Source organism: Gymnoscopelus microlampas, assembly GCF_963454915.1.
Source record: "Gymnoscopelus microlampas genome assembly, chromosome: 21".
In the NCBI taxonomy this organism is placed as follows: Eukaryota; Metazoa; Chordata; class Actinopteri; order Myctophiformes; family Myctophidae; genus Gymnoscopelus; species Gymnoscopelus microlampas.
Window position 1 is genome coordinate 35,731,005 of NC_139958.1, and position 12,202 is coordinate 35,743,206.

Consider the following 12,202-nt stretch of genomic DNA (forward strand, 5'->3'; position numbering starts at 1 on the left):
CTCTCGGATACCTTTTTGGGTAAAACAAACAAAAAACATGTACTGTAGGATATTCCATATAGTGTGACCTGTCATGCATGTCTGAATTTGGCTTTTTTTGGGTTACCACTCTGAGAGCCCAAATTGAAAATGACCTATCCACCTATTAAAAAATACATGGTTTGAAATATATCTATACAAGCAAAGTCTTGTCTAGTCCAGTCCTGTTTTTTTCACCTACAGTAACAACATCTTCTGACCAGAAGTTTTTGCAAAGTCACTTCACTTCTGTTGCAGCTAATGTCTGCTTCATCTTCCACACTGAAAGGACATAGGGATTTATTAGTATCATTGTGAATGACCTACCAAGTAGAGAGAGTCCAGCCACTGCTCACATATTAAACATCATTACTTATTATTATTGAAAACTTTTATATTTATTATTCACAAGCGATGTAATTAGCCACACATTCCATGACTCTGTGTATTCTACAAAGAAATAAATGATTTAATAAATATCAAAAACGAAAACAAACTTTGAAACAATACCTTGGTCATTTTTGATATTCAAAGTACTGCAAAGTAGTGCAACAAAAGTGCTAAATAGCCTATACTACAGGATGTTATGTTAACGCCAGGGACGTGCTGGGCCCCTAATTCAGCCTGGGAATCTCAGATAGAGAGGCCTGGATTTTTTGCAGTTTAACCTGTAACCTGTGCAGTGTGCACACATAGGATCCAACCAGAGCTTGAGCACCTGCCTGTTTGCTTTCACAGGAGCAATTGCCCTTCTCTTATTTAAATATCGGTCTTGCTGAACCACAGTTGCTCTCCACCCTGCTCTCATTCAATACAATGTCGGTTAGGTCGCTGTTTGAAAATGCTGAAAAAGTTTTAGTTGAGCATGGCAGTCTCCAAGTATAAAAGGCACGAAAATAGCAAATGAAGTTGTCAGCACTCGCTATGCAACACTTTTAAAAACACGCAGCAGAAGAAGGAAATGTAAACGTTTCTCAGACATGTGGGTGTTAAGTGTGGTTTACATTTAGACTATGCAAGTAACACTCAAAAGTGTGAACTTGCTACAGTAGGTTCACTACTGAACCTACGTATTTCCGTAGGATGACGTATTTCCGCTGGATGACGTATTTCCGCTTTTATGTAGATGGGTCTTCAATGTTTTTCAGGTCAAGGACCCCCTAGCTGATAGAGAGATGAAGAAGGACCCCATACTGTGTATTCTTATTTTTTTAGAATGCTTTACATTCTGTCATACAGAAACGTGAATGGCGTGTGCATTGTGGCCTTGCATAGAACTTTAAAATTCTGTTCAGCTCACAACCCAGACATCGTCATTGAAATGGTCAGCCAGCTCTGTGCAGTTTTGGAGAAGTAAAAACTCCTGATTAGACACATAGTACTTCAACATGTGTGAGACACACTGTTCCGTGTGAACCTCAAAATGGTGAAGTAGCAGGGTGTTCTTCACAGCTTCTTCACAGCTTTCATGACATCTGACAATTCAGCACTAATGTCTTGGCAACGTTGCGAGTGACTCCATACATGGGCAACTGGCGGCCCGGGGCCCCTCACCTTCACTTAATGTGGCCCGCAGGTTAATATCGGAATACTGATATATTATTGATTTCAGCTGTTACAATTCATGACCCGCTTTAATTACTTTAGTCTATTAGTAGCTTAATGACTAGTATTATAATTCTAATTCTCTTTTTTATGTACAATGTATTTGTATTTAAGTTCATAAAGTTAACATAAGTATATCTACATGCATTTGAAATTAAATAAAAATGTTACTTTTCAGGATTCCAATTCAAAAATAGCACAAAAAATCTGAATTCCAATTCAAAAATATAGCTGCAAGCAGCGATAATACGGGGCCAGTGAATAGAGAGAGAGAGAGACATGGAAACGGAATAGATTGAAGAGAGAGAGAGTGACATGGAAACAATAGATTGATGAGAGAGAGAGATGGAAACATAATGGTTTGATTGGACATCTCAACCTACTGCCATTAACAGGATTCGAACTCTCAACCTTCAGACTAATAGGCTGCAACACTACCTATAGTGCTATAGCTTTGTCCAGGCTGATATTGTCTGTTGAAGATCATAAACTCTTGCCTTCTTTCATGAACCAAGCCCCTGTTTCACTAACACTAAGATCACTCGTTCACAAACCATTTACCAATGAAGAAATTGTACATCTCCTCAGAACCAAAACTAGTGAAAGTAGCCGATCTACAAGCTCACAAACCATGAAAAGTTGTGAGATTGTAGATCAGCTATTTTCAGAATGAAGTATGTCATACGTTGAAAAAACGTACTCTCAAATAAGCATTTCCGGTTATCTTTACCATTTGCACATGTATTCATTGATACAGTCATGTTGTTTGCAATTCAACTTAAATTAAGTTGCTATAGCGCCCCCCTTTGGCCAATTGGAGTGAGATTGGTTTCAGTGATATTTGGAATGACTCTCTACATTACTTACGTTTCAAAGAAATGTGAGTCTGCATGTATGTTTTAGGCACAGATGAATAATTTTCATAAAACTGTAATAGTTAAAATCTATCTCCTCCTGGGATTTTGAGCAATCTGCACGAAACGTTTACCACTTGAACTTTGGACCTCTGCCTACAAACATTTCCAACGGATTTTCCATAAGTGAAAAAATGCAGAAGTTAGGAGCCAATGACTGTTTTTCATATAATTCAAAATGGTGGGAGATCTAAAGGTCAGAGGTCAAAAGTCAGACCACGAAAGTTGTCGGGCATGAAGAGACGCATGTGTGTATCGAAGTTTCATGGTTGTAGGTCAAACAGGGCATGAGTTGTACCTGTTCAAAGTTGGCACTTTCAATTGAGTGCTATAGCGCCACCCTTTGACGAATGAGTGTGAGAATTATTTCTTGGTAGTTTTTCATGAGCATCTACCATATGGCCGAGTTTCGTAAAAAGCATATGCACGGTTAAGCCAGAACTGGCAAAAACAAGTATTTTTCAAACTGCTCAAAATTGCGGAAAATCTAAGGGCGGAGCTTAATGGTCAAATCGATACGTGTGTTCCTCATGAGTCAAGGCACATGTGTAAGCAAGTTTCACGACTTTCGGCCAAACGAGGCATGACTTATGCCTGTTTAAAGTCTGCCTTTTCAAAAAATTGCTATAGCGCCCCCTTTTGGCCAATTGGAGTAAGATTGGTTTCAGTGATATTTGGAATGACCCTGTACATTTCTGCAAAGTTTCAAAGAAATGTGAGTCTGCATGTATGTTTTAGGCACAGATGAATAATTTTCTTTAAACTGTAATAGTTAAAATCTATCTCCTCCTGGGATTTTTGAGCAATCTGCACGAAACGTTTAGCACTTGAACCTTGGACCACTGCCTACAAAAATTTCCAACGGATTTTCCATAAGTGAAAAAATGCAGAAGTTAGGAGCCAATGACTGTTTTTCATATAATTCAAAATGGTGGGAGATCTAAAGGTCAGAGGTCAAAAGTCAAAGGGTGAAAGTTGTTCAGCATGAGGAGACGCATATGTGTATCCAAGTTTCATGGCTGTAGGTCAAACAGGGCATGAGTTGTACCTGGTCAAAGTTGGCATTTTCAATTGAGTGCTATAGCGCCACCTTTGGACGAAAGATTGTGAGAATTATTTTTTGATCGTTTTTCATGACCATCTACCATATGGCCGAGTTTCGTAAAAAGCGACTGCACGGTTCAGCCAGAACTGCGAAAAGTGGCAGAAGAAGAAGAAGTGACAGAATACTGCCAATAACAATACGGTTCCAGAGCAGAGCTCTGGCCCCGTAAATAGCAGATCTACAAGCTCAAAACGTGTCGTACTGCGACACATTTTTAGCTTGTAGATCTGCTATTTTTGCTACTTTTGTGTGACATAGAAGGCCCGACAGTATATGCAATGTGGCCGTCTGGAGTGAGTGTTGAAATATAGTGGCCCTCTCCATGATCAAAGTTGTTAACCTGTAACCTGTGTAACAGGCAGTTTAACATGTAACCTGTGTAGCAGGCAGTTTAACATGTAACCTGTGTAGCATGCAGTTTAACATGTAACCTGTGTAGCATGCAGTTTAACCTGTAACCTGTGTTACCCACATTCCCCCCCCCGCCCGTCCGGGCAACGGGAATGTGACCGTGACTACAGATCTCATAGCGAGAATGCTAATAGTAATAAACAGGGAAACATGACAAATTTACTTCCTTACTCCCTGCATATGCCAGTGGTCACCACCCATGTGCATGTTCAGTTCGATTTGTCAACCCACTGAGGAGAAAAATGGATGAGGACTAATGGACAGACTGTTTTGCTCATTTTATAGTTGGCCTATAAGATAAGAGTAATATGGGGAAGAACTAAAAATAAGTTGAGGTCATAACATTTTTGGATTTTGAATAAAATATAAACAAAACCATGGTATTACATCATGACTGGGAAAAGGTCAGTAAGAAAGTACAGTAGTTGACGTATGATGATGATATACTTTATTAATTCCCAAAAGGGAAACAAAGGCAAACAAAGAAACTCAATAAGAAACGTATAACAATAACAAACACAACACAGTAGGGTGGCTGTCCTGTGTTTTAAAGTGTAACATCATCATCATTATACTCCTCAAATTAGTGCAAGTGTGCTAAATATGTTAACACCCTTGCTCTTCACTGTTCTGTAGGGCATGTTGGTTAGAACATTAATTTACCTCTGATGCAACATGTGGGATGGAAAGAGGAAGAAAACACCACAGTGTTATAGGTTGTGCGTCAAAGGATTGACTTTTGTCAAGCAAGGTAACACCCACAAACCTATAACACTTCTCGCCCTTCCCATTTTTATGCGAGAGCTTCTGGGAACTCAGATTAATAACACTGTGACAGCTATTTTCAAGTGGAGCAAACAAGACAAGATTGATCGATTGAATACTTAATAGTTACTTAATAGTGCAGTTTTCAAAAAAGGAAAGTACAGTTCAATACAAGGTCTGCTAAAATGATTTTAAACCCAAGAAAGCCTATGGCATGTTTCCTTTGTACTCAATTCATCGAAAAATATGTACAGTAAACGATGTTGGGTGGGTGGATACTTTAGAGAGATAGATATTTAGATTAATAATAATAATATCTCAGATTTATATAGCACTTTTCTAGGTACTCAAAAGTCCGGAGGAGGGATAAAACAAAACAAAAAATAATTAACTTTAATAGGAAAAAGCACATAAGATATGTCTAAGAGCGGTTTCGAATGATGGGAGGGTGGTGGCTGGGGGCTTCTTTGATTAGATAGAGATACTTTATTGTCCTTGCGGAAATTCATTTTGTACCAAGCAGCCATCAGGATACAAAAAATCACAAAACATAACATAAATACAAAACACATAGACAGACCACACAATACATTGACAATGCTACACAGCTCCTCTCTTACAGAGTGAAAACTAGAAAAGGCTACCAGTCATGATTCAAGTCAAGATTATTACATTTTATGCACAGAACTGAGATGGGGCCTGTTTGTTCAGGAGTCCTATACTTGTAGGGACAAGTGATCTTGAAGCCCTAGCCTGCAACATTGGCACTGTGTACCGTCGGCCTGATGGTAAAAGGTGTTATTGACTGTACTATAACGGGTGCGTTCTATCCCTAGCAATAGCTTTCCCCTTCCTAAGCACCCTGGTCTCATACATTGCTGCCATACTCTCATGTCGTACCCCAGCTATCTTGCTGGATACATTGATGATTTTATGGAGTTTGTTCTTATTAACCAATGATTATGAGCCATACCAGGAAACAAAACAGATGTGACAGATTTGATGTGATTGGGGAGTGCGTTGCACAGGGAGGGGGCAGCAACAGAAAAAGTCCTGTCACCCCAGGTTCGGTGCTTGGTGTTGATTGATTGATTGATTGAACTTTTTATTAGGCAAAAGAATGTAAAACAACACAGTCTGTCTACAGGGAAACTGGTACTAGCTCCTCTTTTGGCCTCCAGAAAGATAGGTTTTTAGGGCTGTTTTGAATGAGCCCAGCGAAATGCATTTTTTAAGGGATGGGTTAGTTAGACTATTCCATACCTTGGTGGCTGTGCTGTACAAGGAGAATTTGCCCATGTTTGTTTTATGGGTGGGTGGTACCAGTTGTTGTTTACGCTCCCTCTAGTTTCGTGACTGTGGGTGTCACTAACTTTTTGGAGGTATTTATACAGATATGCGGGTATAGGGGGCATTTCGGGCAAATCTGCATTTACAATTCTGAAGACCAGTTCCATTTTTAGTTGTTTAACCCTGTCTTCCACCCTGAGCCAGCCTAGGATGGCAAAGTGAGTGGGAGAGAGGTGGGTCATGGGCCCCAGTCCGAGAAGTAGTCGAATCAGTTTGTTTTGGGAGGTTTGAAGCTTAGTCTTCAGTGACACTGAGGTGTTGGAGTACCAAGAGGAGCAAGCAAAGTCAAAAAGGGGCTGAATCAGGGCCCCTGAGAGGGTCCTGAGGGCCTGAGGGTTGGCAAAAGAGGAAACTCTGCCTATAAATCTGGTTCTCTGGTTTACTCTTTTGACCGCCTTTGTTGCCATGCTTTCACCTGTCAGGCATTTGTCAAGAGTACATCCCAAATAGGTAATCTCTTCTTTGCTAGTGATGCTTGTGTCATTGACTTTGAGTTGAGAGTTCAGAGCTGAGAGTTTCCTCAGAGAGGAGTGCTAGGGGGTGAGGTGAGGTCTGAAAAGGTGAGTTTTATAATTTTCAGTCTGGGAGCCAGGAGGGAGAAAAGGCTATAGGACATCTGGAGCATTATCCAAGGTGTTTTAGGGAAGGTTCAGACATCATTCCTGTGTTGTCATACTTATGTATACTAACTATGCTACTTTCATACTACTGTGATGTCATCCTACAGTACTGAATATCAGTGGTTCTCATTGTGGGGTCTGGGAACTCCCCAGGGGTCCTCAAGGGGGTCCAGCGGGTCCCCAGCTAAATGATTGACAGTTAGGAACCAAATGGTTACGGGTCTGTAACTCAGAGAGCTTACCAATGGAACCAAATGGACCCTTAATTCAACCAAACGACACACAAAATTCATTTTGTGTGTCCCCCAGGGGTTCTAGTGACAGCACTGACTCTGGCGTTAAGAGAGAGCGGGTCCAGGAGCAGAAGGAGAAGCTGCAGGCGGAGCTACAAGGTCTGTGGGAGGAGCATCACGACCACGCGAAGAGGAGGAAGGAGCAGCATGCTACCGAGGTGAGCCGCCCTCCACGGGTTCCATCAGCCCAATTGACTAACAGTTCACAGCTCAACATGTGATTCCACTATAGCTGTCACACTTCCACTGTCCACATAATAAAAGGAAAAAACGTTTTAGAGATTTTAAAACCTCAAGTTTTCTTATGTCCGAACCTCAATAAAGATCTAGTGAGTGACCAGTCCAGTTTGCTTCAAATAACTTGAGGGTCTACATTTCTCAATGGAAGAGTAGGGAGGGCACCTATCGTTATTGCATTTTAAGTACTGGCTTGTATCTTTAAAATAATAAAAAATATATTGTTTATAATGACCCAGTGAGCCAAATGTTTTCAAAATTGTATAATCTCAGCGATGTCTTGATGAAGTGCTGCATTTTATCTTGGCTTGGCAAATATACACCGCTTAAATCTTTATTATTGTCAATATAATTCTCAAAGGATATTATGTCAGAGCGCTTAAGGTAAGACGAGTCAAGACCATAATGTACACACAGTAAATCAACTGTTAACGTAGTAATTTAACCATTTGGTTCATTTGAACACACTCTGAGTTAACTCTGAGGACTGTACATGGTCCCCGGTCTCCTCATCTAACCATCCCGCAGTCTCCTCGAACCAGCCTCCTCTGGGTAAATGGGGGAGGGGGGGGAGGGGGACTGAAAAACATTGAACTTTATGAACTTTCACCAGCGAGAAAAAAAAAGAAAAAGTTAGTTAGTTTGTTAATTAGTTCAGCGGTTCTCAAAGTTGTAGCCACTTTATCCATTTACGTATATGTTGGCTATTCAAAAATAGCATATCTACAAGCTCACTGCGAGCTTGTACATCTGCTATTTCTGGACATTTTTGAAAAATATCAAAAATGTTTGGAAATGTTTTAAGATTTTTTCTTTTACATAAATCTTCTCTTCTGGGGGTTTTCAGACGGGGGTCCCCTAGCCTGGTAAACCATCCCGGTCGCATCTTCTGCAGAAGAATCTGTGATTCTGGGAATTCACGCGAACGGGATGGTTTACCAGGCTAGGGGTCCGTGGTCAAATACAATTTGGGGTCCTTGGCATGACAACTTTTTAGAACCACCAAATTAGTTGGGATGTGTTTATTTTATTGGCCTGACTGTTTTCTTATTTTCTTATTTCTTTATTTTGTTGTCATGGCTGCCAGTTCCCACCTGATGTTGTGTGGGAGTCCAGACTGCTCCATACCGTACCGAATAACTGCTCGTTTGCACAACGTCTTGAGACTAGGACTAGGATTTAAGTTTAAGGCCTGTAAGCAACAACAGACGGGTTGTTGTGTCTGTGTTGTGTATCCAAAGAGGAAGAGACAATCTCTGACCATGCAACTGAACATACTACACTTCCAATCCAGGCCTTTCCCCTTGGGCTCAACCTTCTTCCAGAATAAGGTCTTTGGGTTGAATTTCCACAGATCATTGAGCTTATCACTGTCCTGGACAGAAGTCTTTCGACGTATACTTAGACTATAATTGAGGTTCAGACCAAGGTTGTCGCCGCCATATATGTACAGCTCTCCATTATAGGCAAAGGCTGCATGACGCGTGCGTCCCTTTGGATGAAGCTGTGCACAAACACTCAGCCAGCAGTTGGTCTCTGTGTCAAACACTCTGATTTCGTGGTACCTCTGGTCAAACACTCTGATGTTTTTGTGGCACATCTGGTACCCCATTCCCCCAAATACAAACATCTTTGTCCCGATGATGGTGGCAGAGTGACGGTGTGAAGCAGATGGCCGAGGGCCTCCGGTTTTAATTAAAGACCAGACCATTGTGCTGGTGTCCAACTTGTACAATTCAGTATTAATAGCATAGCTACTACTATGGCTGACACTACGCCTCGGTCCTCCTTCCGAATAGGAACTATAGCTTTCTCCTCCATAGATGTACATGACCTTCCCTAAGACACAAGCCGAGTGGCTCTCTCTCCCCTCTGGAACGGTCCCAGAAACCTTGAGATTTAACCATCTGTGGGTGTTGACATTAAATGCATAAAGAATAGGGTCCTGGCGGTGCTTTACGATTCTGTAGTCATTGTTATAAAATGCATAACGAATAGGGTCATCTTTGATCTCCTCAAACTTCACTGTTCCTCCCCAGACGTAGATGACATTCTTTATCAGCACAGCCGTGTGGCCCAAGCGCGGGGAGGGAACCTCGACGGGCCGTTCTGCTTTCACCGGGGGCAACTTCCTTTTCCATTTTCCATTTATCATCGGGGACAACTTCCTTTCTGTCACCTGGGACAACTTCGTCCAGTTTGAAGACACTGTGTTGAAGACCTGCACATCAATCTGATCCATGGCGGTGGTCCATGGATCAGAGGACCCTGCAAAAGTGTAAACATTGTCCCCCACTGGCACAGCAGCACAATGAATCGGTCCGCTTTTGGAATGCACCAGTTTTTTTTTCAGGGTCAACGACCAACACAACATCTCTCTCGCTCTCTCGCTCTCTCCCTGGTCTGTCTCTATCTCGTCTCTCTCTAACACTGTTGTAACACTGTCTCACACTTGTAAGTAAATGTCTCGATAGCTCTCTCTCTGATATCTCCGATACCTTATATAAGGCTGTCCAGAGCTCTGGTGTGATGTCACCCACAACACAAAGTATGACACAAATGTTTTACCCCAGCTGGTGTTAGAAAGAATTAGGCTCCATTCAAGTGTGTGTGTGTGTGTGTGTGTGTGTGTGTGTGTGTGTGTGTGTGTGTGTGTGTGTGTGTGTGTGTGTGTGTGTGTGTGTGTGCGCGTGTGTGTGTACTAATTTATTGCCTCTGGATGAGCCTTGAGAGTTGAATCGATGCCTTGGAGGAACAATTTCACTGTGATTATTAATTCACAAAAAATACATATTTGTCATTGAATGAATCTCCTGGCAGAGATGAAGAGAACTAACAAATAGCCTACAATATTGGCATCTTACAGTAACTAGGCCTACAAGTTGTGCAAAACTGCCTTTGAATGGGCTTCAGAATTTTACAGCACTGTCTGATTAAACATTTATCTCATCTACAGTAGCTCTCAGTGCAGTAGCTACCAACAAAGTAGCGTATACGTCACATTATGATTGGAAAACAAGGAACATGTACTGAGTCAAACAGGTAGAGCAAGTAATTAGTTCTTCAGACTCGAACTCAGAGTCGCTTAATTATTCACTGAGTAAACAAGACAGCAAACATGACTAACGTTTCTATGCGCCTATGGCCATTACAGTCCAAAACACAAACAGAGGTTTAAGAGTTTAAGACTTTGACAGGGGCCATTTTCGAATTTCAGCCTCCTGAAGGTGTTTCTTTAGGGCTGTTTTGAAAGTGAGTAGGGTTTTACACTATTTTACTCCTTTTGGTAGGGCATTCCACATTTTTGTTGAATGAGAACGACTGAACGAGTTCATTCCCTTTGTTGAGCCAAATCTGTGCATGTAACTGCAAATAGTGACAAGGAGCCGTCGACTTCAATGCGTTCCATGAACTTCCGGTTTAGGGATTTGTCACTATTCGCCAATAGACTGCTATGTAGAAGACCTGGCCCGAAGAAGTGAACGGAGTTGGCGTAACTCTCTAATAGATGGCACTGGGCAGGTCGTCTTGGGTGTGGGGAAACACACACACAAGCACGCACCCGCACACACAAGCACACGAGTGCACGCACGCACGCACGCACGCACGCACCACACACACACCCACCCACACATACACACACACACACACACACACACTTTTACTTATGTGTGGACTCCTTCTTGTTATGTACATGATGATGTGACAGTATGCATAATATATAATAATAATATTATTATTAATGATGATGATGATGACAATGATAATAATAATTGCATCACCAATATTAAAAAAATAAAAAATATATATCAAAACATTACAGCCTACCTCTCATCTCCCCCACACACAATGCAAATCACTGACAGTCCACTATAGTGATACCCCTGGACTGTGTTTTATTTTATTACGGGGCCAGAGCTCAGCTCTGGACCTGTTTTGTTATTGGCATTATTCTGTCACTTCTTCTTCTGCCACTTTTCGCAGTTCTGGCTGAACCGTGCTGTCGCTTTTTACGAAACTCGGCCATATGATAGATGGTCATGAAAAACTATCAAGAAATAATTCTCACAATCTTTCGTCCAAAGGTGGCGCTATAGCACTCAATTGAAAATGGCAACTTTGAACAGGTACAACTCATGCCCTGTTTGACCTAGAGCCATGAAACTTGGATACACATATGCGTCTCCTCATGCTGAACAACTTTCACCCTCTGACTTTTGACCTCTGACCTTTAGATCTCCCACCGTTTTGAATTATATGAAAAACAGTCATTGGCTCCTAACTTCTGCATTTTTTCACTTAGAAAAAATCCGCTCGCATCGCGTTATGTCGGCAGAGGTCCAAAGTTCATGTGTAAAGCGTTTCGTTCAGATTACTCAAAAATCCCAGGAGGAGATAGATTTTAACTATTGCAGTTTTATGAAAATTATTCATCTGCCCCTAACACACACATGCAGACTCACATTTCTTTGAAACTTTGCAGAAAGGTTGAGGGTCATTCCAAATATCACTGAAACCAATCTTACTCCAATTGGCCAAAGGGGGGCGCTATAGCAATTTTTTGAAAATGCAAACTATAAATAGGCATAAGTCATGCCTCGTTTGGCTGAAAGTCGTGAAACTTGCTTACACTTGTGCCTTGACTCATGAGGAACACATGTATCACTTTGATCAGTAAGCTCCGCCCTTAAATTGTCCGCAATTTTGAGCAGTTTGAAAAACACTTAAACCCAGGATTTTTCAGCTATTTGCGTGAAATGGTATTATCTGTCTGACCTCCGTTTTCACCAGATTAGGTCTGTTGGTCCAATGGCTTCCCGCTTAAATGAATGCCTCACAACCGCAAGGTTGCCGGTTCAAGCCTCACTTGGTGCAGATTTCATT

The 12,202-nt window shown here is 41.5% G+C and overlaps 1 protein-coding gene across 1 annotated transcript in view; it reads right to left on the bottom strand.

Annotated features, from left to right (window-relative positions):
- dnajc21 (DnaJ heat shock protein family (Hsp40) member C21) overlaps positions 1–12,202 on the bottom strand; it is a 218,275-nt gene that overhangs the window by 142,677 nt on the left and 63,396 nt on the right. The window lies entirely within an intron of this gene.